The sequence below is a fragment of the Pelodiscus sinensis genome, chromosome 1 (assembly GCF_052426305.1).
Source record: "Pelodiscus sinensis isolate ZL-2025 chromosome 1, ASM5242630v1, whole genome shotgun sequence".
NCBI lineage: Eukaryota > Metazoa > Chordata > Testudines > Trionychidae > Pelodiscus > Pelodiscus sinensis.
The window spans coordinates 49,739,735-49,747,500 of NC_143052.1; the positions used below are offsets into that span (position 1 = coordinate 49,739,735).

Below are 7,766 nucleotides of genomic sequence, written 5' to 3' on the forward strand. Positions count from 1 at the left end.
CCTTAAAAGCAGGAACTATGTAGAGATGTGAATGGTTAACCAATTAACAGGTAATGCTTACCGGTTACAGTTAACCTGTGGGGGCTGGAGCAGTTCCCTGCTCCAACCCCATGGGGCCTGCCACAGGCAGGAGGCATTCCAACCCAGCCTGAGCAGCCACTGTCCATGGTGGGCCAGCTGAGCATGCCGCAGGCAGGGAAACTCCAGCCTGGCCAGAGCAGCGCCCATCCACCTCCCATTTAATCAGTTAACCAGTTAAACTTAACATTGAACTGGTTAACTGATTAAATGGAATTTTACATCCCTAGTAGTATGTTTTCACTTCTCCATTCTTTTGGGACATCACCCACCCTTCAAAATTTCTTGGAGATCATAATTAGATTGCTTCATCTAGTTTCCTTAAGAATGCTAGGGTGAATTCATCACTCCCTCGGTATTTTTGCATACTTCTGTCTCTTTTATATAGTGGATAATAATTTAGTCATACCGTCTCTTTCACACACAAAAGAAAAAATGTATTATTTTTCAACAACTAAAGCTAGGTTCTGTTTATGAATTTCCTTTTAATTATTGTCTGGACCCATTGAAGTCAAAGGTAGCATTCTCGCTAACTTTAATGGACTTTTATGTTATATGTGCCCAGTATATTATCAGCATCTACAAAATAAAAATGAATAATTTTTTTAAGCTCTTAAAACTTACAGACAACTACTGAAGATTCAGCTAAAATCAGAGATAAAATCTACATGGAAAGAGTAATGAAATCAAGAGAGGGGAATAAAACTATTAAAAATTGGCACAGAATGCAATGTTGCTCAAAGCTTGCCTCCTACTTTTCCCACCCCTCCTAAAACACACTCTGAAAAGCTTACCCCATATTCTACTTTACTGGGAATGGAAATTATTGTGTTCACACATGCCCGTTACTCCAAGGACAGAGTTAACATGATGCCATCAAACCCGGGTGTAATGCTTGGTGCCTGACAAAAGTCAGGATAACATTTTTAAAGCTTTCAAAAATATCAATAGATATTTTTTAAAAAATCATTTACCTCATAATCTTTAGTACAAGGAGTTAAAAGACATCTGTTTACTTCTTATTAGTTTGTGAATGTTTCCTATTGTGGTAGGTAGGTAGAAAGACAGACAGACAAAGATCCTTCTCTTCCATAATGTGAAATGCTCAACAGGAAACAGTAAAAAAAGCAGTAGTGTCCAATAACCAAAATAATTAACAGTGCAGTAAAGCAGAGCTTTGAATGAGATTTAAGATTCAGAATCAGTGATTACCCAGCAAAGTAAAAAGAGAAGTGTTCTCTCATTTTGCAGTGCCCAAGAGCCTCTTACCTCCAAGGCTGGTACTACTATTCACTAACAAAAAATAATGTCTCTTCTCTTTTTAAAAGTGACTTAAATGTTTGAAGTTATAAAGTGGCAAAAAAGTACGCTTTGGATTTTTATTCTCAGTTCACAATTTCCACAAAAAGAAAAAAATTATGCCACTTACCAGAGAGGAAAAATTAATATTCCAGAGCTGACTGTCATACCCATGAGGGCACACTTTCAAACTTTCTGAAACTACTACAACATTTTCCAATACTATATTTAACTTTTTAAACAACATCATTCAATAGTATTGTAGTATGCACAGCACACAATACCCACATTAGTAGCAGCCACAGATACATTATAAATCACTTACATCTCCTTGGGGCCAACTTCTTCACCTGCTTATACTGAGGGAAACTTTGTCTTTCTGCTTACACTGGTTTTTCCTCCAGGGAACGTATTTCTCTCCTCCAACAGATAGGGATGAAGTTTCCTCAACCTTTAAATTACCTAGGGAAAAGGAAAGGAGAAAGGTGTAAGTCTGTCACTTTGGGTCACATGACTATAATAATTTTAAATATAGTTCAGTGTATTTACTGAAAACTATATTTATATATGTATATGCAAGGTTCCCTCTAAGTTGTGCCATAGCACCACCATGTAGCTGCTTAATGAGCCCTGCCAAGGGGTTTAGGGCTGCTGCAAACTGAGGTGCTTGGCTGGGGAGGGGCACTTCTCCCTCAGCTACAGCAGAATCTCCCTGCTGACGACAGAGCAGTGAGTCTCTCCCAGGCGGTAGGGACCCTCTCTGGATGGGGCTCATTAAGCAGATGCAAACCATGCTCCAAGCAGTTTTAGAGGGAACCTTGCATGTGTGGTACACTTGGCCGGTGGTGGGTGAATTAGGGATGTTAAATAGCAGTTAATAAGCTAATCGAGTAGATGATAGAATTTTCATCGAGTACTCAATGAGTCAATAATGGGGATCATTATGGCTCTGCTTTTTAAATGTAGTAAGAGTTACCAGGATTTTACCACATTAAGGCTATGTCTAGACTGCAAGCCTCTTTCGAAAGAGAGCGTCTAGACTACACGCGTAACTTTCGAAAAAGCAAGCCGCTTTTTCGAAAGAAAGCAGCAAGTGAGTCTTGATGCTCTCTTTCTAAAAAGCCATTTGCTTTCAAGAACGCCTTTTTTCGAAAGAGCACTTTCGAAAAAAGGCGTTCTTCCTCGTGGAATTAGGTTTACCGCCGTCGAAAGAAAAGCCGCGTTCTTTTGATTTAATTTCAAAAGAACTCGGCTGCAGTCTAGACGCAGGTGATGTTTTTTCGAAAAAAGGCTACTTTTTTCGAAAAAACCCCTGAGTCTGGACACAGCCTTAGAAGGCAGAACTGCAGTGGTCTGGGACCAGGCGCGAGCCAGAACAGCTGAGTCCTGGCTTGTGCTAGGTCCCAGAGGTTGCACTTCTGCTTGCCCCTGTCCCCCGCAGAGATAGTGCTAGGGGGAAACCAGCTTTTAATCCAACTTCCCCCAGCATCAACTCCTGCTTCCCCACCTTGCTGCCTCTGATATTCAGGAAGCAAGGGGCAGGGGGGAAGCGATTAGTCAAGTAGTGACTCTACTAGTCGCTTACATCCCTACAGTGTTATGCATCTTCTAGTATCAACCACCTAAAAACATACAAATCATTCACCTATTTCATGATGAAACTAAACAAATTAAACATAGCTCTGCAAACAAACATATTCTCTATTTCCAACCCCCTTTTGCATAAGTATCTGAGCTTTTAGGTGCTCATCCAAACCAATGTTCTATTTTGAGAGTTACCTATCACAAATAAATATTCTTGTTACTTTTAATTGCTCTCCTTTTGTTATCCCAAACTTACAGTGCCTGGTTCTCTGTTGACTATGTCTTATGTAATCATTTACCTCATGAAAAACAAGTGCGAATTGGATAGCATTTTATGCCAACTTTACACTAATGTAATTGACTACACAAGATGCAGGGCACTGGAGACTCAGTCCAACAATAATGTCACTAATTCAGACTAGAAGTACATAACTGGTTCTTTTAAGTTACACAGAGCATCATTCCCCATTGCCATTTTGTGTACAGTATGCCAACACACTCATTTAATTTTTAACCCAGAAAGCAGGCAGCAAACATCTGCTTAAAGTTGAGACAATCTCATCCAAACAGTTGGATCCCTCAAAATAAAAATACGAAGAAGCAAAAATAACAATTTTCTAGATCCTGATCTCTCAGGCCAATTGTATGAAAAGTAGCTGAAATAAGAGACAGAGATTTTTGGCCCTCTAAGTCCCCAGCTGATTTCATCTTTTAGAGTCCCTGCTCTCACCTATTGTATTTCTAATATGGCTCAACTCTTACTCAGAGGCTGGTCAGCTTCTGTGTAATCCAGTTTCCTTGCTAAGCAAATCTTTAAAACGAAGTATTTTGTATTTTAATATTTCTTCTTATTCTTGAACACATATCCTTTTCACTTTAATCTCCAGAATTCAACTATGTTTTTGCTGTATTTTGGATATTTGCAGATCAATGTATATCCCTTCAGGGAAGCTTTTTGAATTGGCAGAGTGAATGACTGATATCAGGAACAAAAACTTTTTGCTGTCATAACATAGCATGTCATTTACAGGAAACCCATGTTAATTAATTCTCTCCATACATGCCAGATTTGTCAGAGGAATATACCAGGCCCTTCACACTATTCTGCATAATAGCAGAACCAAATTAAATTCTCCATGGAAAAACACATCTCTCTGTGTTAATGAATTGAATGTCTCCATATCTAACACATCTGTACTACACATGAAGAAAAAACCTACAACTAACAAAAACTTTGCTCAGATATCAGTATACACCTGAAGAAGTCCCTCTTGCAACTCCATAAAATAACACCTGACTTTCATGTAAAAAGAAAAAACTAAAAGCTCTCTATACGACTAAAGCTATGTATATCACTGTTCATTCTACGCAATGCAGCACAGAATTTGGCCTTATAAATATATTTTTGCCCTTTGCCAGGTTAATATACTGGGTCAAAATATGTACAGTACAGCCTCTCCCCAAGTTATGAACGAATTACGGACCAAACACTTGGCTGTAACTCAGACCCCATTGAGTTACGTAGTGACCATGCTGTTCGTAAGCGCAGGTCACGTTTGTAACTCGGGAACTGCCTTTCCGACCGCTCCATGGGAGCTTTGGTCGTAAATGGGAACGGTCATAACGTGACCATTCACAACTCAGAGACTGGCTGTATAATAATTACTCCCTCTAGTGCAGAGGTAGGGAACCTAAGGCCTGGGGGCTGGATTTGGCCTCCAGCTGGCCTGGATCCAGCCCCTGAAGCTCGGGGCTCCGCACACACCCCTCTGCAGCATTGGGGAGTCCAGGCTGGCACTCCAGCCACTCCTATTGTTCCCCCCATGGGGCTGGAGCACACAAAATCAATTAGCCTGGATCTTCCAGGCTTTGGTGTGCAAGGGGAATGTGGGGGGGAATGTGAGGAACATCTTTCTGCTTCTCAGTCAGGGGCCACATCAGTGAGGGGTTTTTTTGGAGGGGGGCGGTGTCCTTTTTTGCACTTTTCACTTGACTGATTTATTTGTGGGTCCATGACCCCCGACCCAAAAAAGGTTCCCCAACCCTGCTCTAGTGGATGGAGACCTGCAAAAGAGGATAGACAGTAAGCCCTGTCACATCTTATAACTATTAATGAGGTTTTATCCGTTAGTTCAAGCAGCTGAATTTGAGTACAGGCAGTCCCCGGGTTATGTCAGTCTGACTTAAGTCGGACCCCCAGTTACGAACTGGGGGGGGAGCCCGCTAGTGCAGGGTGCCTCCCTCACTGTCGCCATCTCCGGTGGCATGGGGGGGTGCTTCCCCCCAGCAGACCAGGGAGACGTGGAGCGGCTTTTCTCGCTGCGGAGGACGTGGGCGGCGGGACCGCCGAGATGCGCCACGGTACCACCACCCACATCCTCCGCGGCGAGAAAAGCCGCTCCACTTCTCCCTGGTCTGCTGGGGGGGGGGGGGGGAACACAGCTAGTGCGCCCCCCCTCCCTCCCCCAGCAGACCAGGCTTTTCTCGCTGATGCCTGGGGTAGAGCAGCTGGGGGGCTGCTGGGTTGGTCCCACAGCGCCAAGGTGCGGCGCTACTGGACCAACCCAGCAGCACCCCAGCTGCTCTGCCCCAGGCGTGTCCGATTCAGCCGCTGCTGGTCAGTTTCAACAGCAGCTGAATCTGAACGCCAGTTCCGACTTACATACAAATTCAACTTAAGAACAAACCTACAGTCCCTATCTTGTATGTAACCCGGGGACTGCCTGTAGTATGGCTCTCTCGACACTGCGCCAGACTGGGAGACAGAAAATGAGTAATCCATTCTTGCCTACACCACTGACCTGCTATCTGAATTTAGGAAAGTATTTTCTCCAATGTGTTCCCATTTCTACATCAACACTTTGTAGTCTTGTCTACTTAGAATGTAAACTTTTCAGTAGAAATAGGGAGACATATTTTTACATACACTCTATTCTTGACTATGAATTGCCACTATAACTGACAACGAATGGCCAATGGACCAGGAAAGAGCATGAGAATGATTCTTTAACCTGAAGAGGCATTGACCTAGGATGTGAGAGACCCAAGTAAAGAGCCATGTGCAAATGAATATTCAATTATAAAAAGTGAAACAGCTTCAATAGGGGAAACTGAAAGCAGCCTGGCCAGATCATTCCATAGCCCAGTAGTGAAAGCACTCTCCTACAATGTGGGAGACCCAAGTTCAGATCTTTTCTCCACATCAGATGTAACACAATTGAATCAGGGTCTCCAACATTCTGAATTCCCTAACCAGTTTGCTAAATGTTATAAAGGGAGACAATAGTCTCAACCTCTTCCTCAAGGCTAGAGAAGGAGCTTTCTGCATTGCTGTGTGAGGCTATTCCACGTTTGCTTTTGTAAGAATGCCTGAAATAAAAAACCAAAAATTTCAGACACAGATAGAAAAAAATTCTTGTTTCAACTTGGCCTAATTTTTTCTGCTTTTTGATTTGACACAAAAGAAAAATGAAAAAAAGATTGTGTCAACTGCTTCCCTCTCAGAATTACCAGTAAACCAAAAATTCCATTTCTCAGAAACTGTCCTTTTTTGAGCAGGGATTGTCCTTTACCACAGCATTTCTACCTAGCACAACAGGTGCCTGATCTCTGTTGAAGCCTCCAGTTCCTAATATAATACAAATAGTAAATAATAGTAATTAATGTGACTGTGTAAGTGCCGCTATCTCAGCAAAGATGGCTTCTGCACAAAAGTTTAGTGAAATGCACTCTGGGTACATTAAATTAGGTGACATGGTGCTATATTACACCACAACCCAGAATGAATCCTTTGAAATGAAAAAAAAAAAAAAGTGGAAAATATTGTCCTCAGCAAAAATATAACAAAGAGTAAAGCAGCAGGAGAATATAACAGCGCACAACCACATGTTTACTGTGTACTTTTATTCCCAGTTACCCAAAATGGTAGTTCTCAGCCTTTTTCATACCAATATGCCATTTCACACCAGGAAAAAAAAATAAGTCCACCCCTCCGAGCGTTGTGGCTCATCCTCTCCCAGCCTTTTGCCAGCAGAGAGTATGCTAATGAAGCACTCATTAGCATTTGTTGTGCTGTCACTTGCATTTTCTCTGCCAACGCTTTTTGCACAGAAACAAGCAGTGTAGACACAGGGCTGGCCTGAGCCCTTTTGGCGACCTGGGCCCGGGAGCATGGCGCCGTCCCCGGGCATAGGGAGCATGCACGGGCCCGCCCCCTGGGGCACATGGTGCATGCGCGAGCTGGCCACAGCCGCTGGCGTGCAGCCCGGGGCCCGCCCCCCGGGCACTCAGAGCACGTGTAGGCCGGTCATGGCCGCTGGCGTGCAGCCTGGTGCCCGCCCCCGGGGCACACGGCTCATGCACTGCCCTGCCTGGCCGAGCCAGTGCTGCTGGCGCGTGTGCCAGGCGGTGCAGGGCCCCGCAGCCGTGAGGGGAAGAGCACTGCTGGCCAGTGCCATGGGGCTGGCACTGCTGGAGCCGGGCACGCGGCTCCTGATGGCAGCTGTAAGGGATGCCGTGCGCCCCCTTACAGCTGCCATCAGGTGCCCCTCATTGGTTGGCGTCCTGGGCAGCTGCCCGGCTCTCTCATGCCTCCATCTGGCCCTGTGTAGATGGGTCCGTTTTGTGCAAAAAAAACCTTTTGTGCAAGATTCTCATACCTCCTTTTTTGAGGCATAAGGGATCTTGCACAAAAGGAAAACGGACCCATCAACACTGCTTGTTTTTGTGCAAAAACCTCTTGTGCAAAAAGCATCGGCAGAGAATATGCAAATGACAGCACGACAAATGCTAATGAGTGCTTCATT

At 44.0% G+C, this 7,766-nt stretch overlaps 1 protein-coding gene across 5 annotated transcripts in view; it reads right to left on the reverse strand.

The window, feature by feature from the left end:
* Positions 1 to 7,766, reverse strand: part of FOXP2 (forkhead box P2) — a 671,944-nt gene that overhangs the window by 572,555 nt on the left and 91,623 nt on the right. For all 5 annotated transcript variants that reach the window (XM_006122527.5, XM_075929528.2, XM_014573351.4 and 2 more), the window contains exon 2: positions 1,703 to 1,839. The gene's annotated coding sequence lies outside the window, so the exon portion shown is untranslated. The remainder of the gene's footprint in view (positions 1 to 1,702; positions 1,840 to 7,766) is intronic.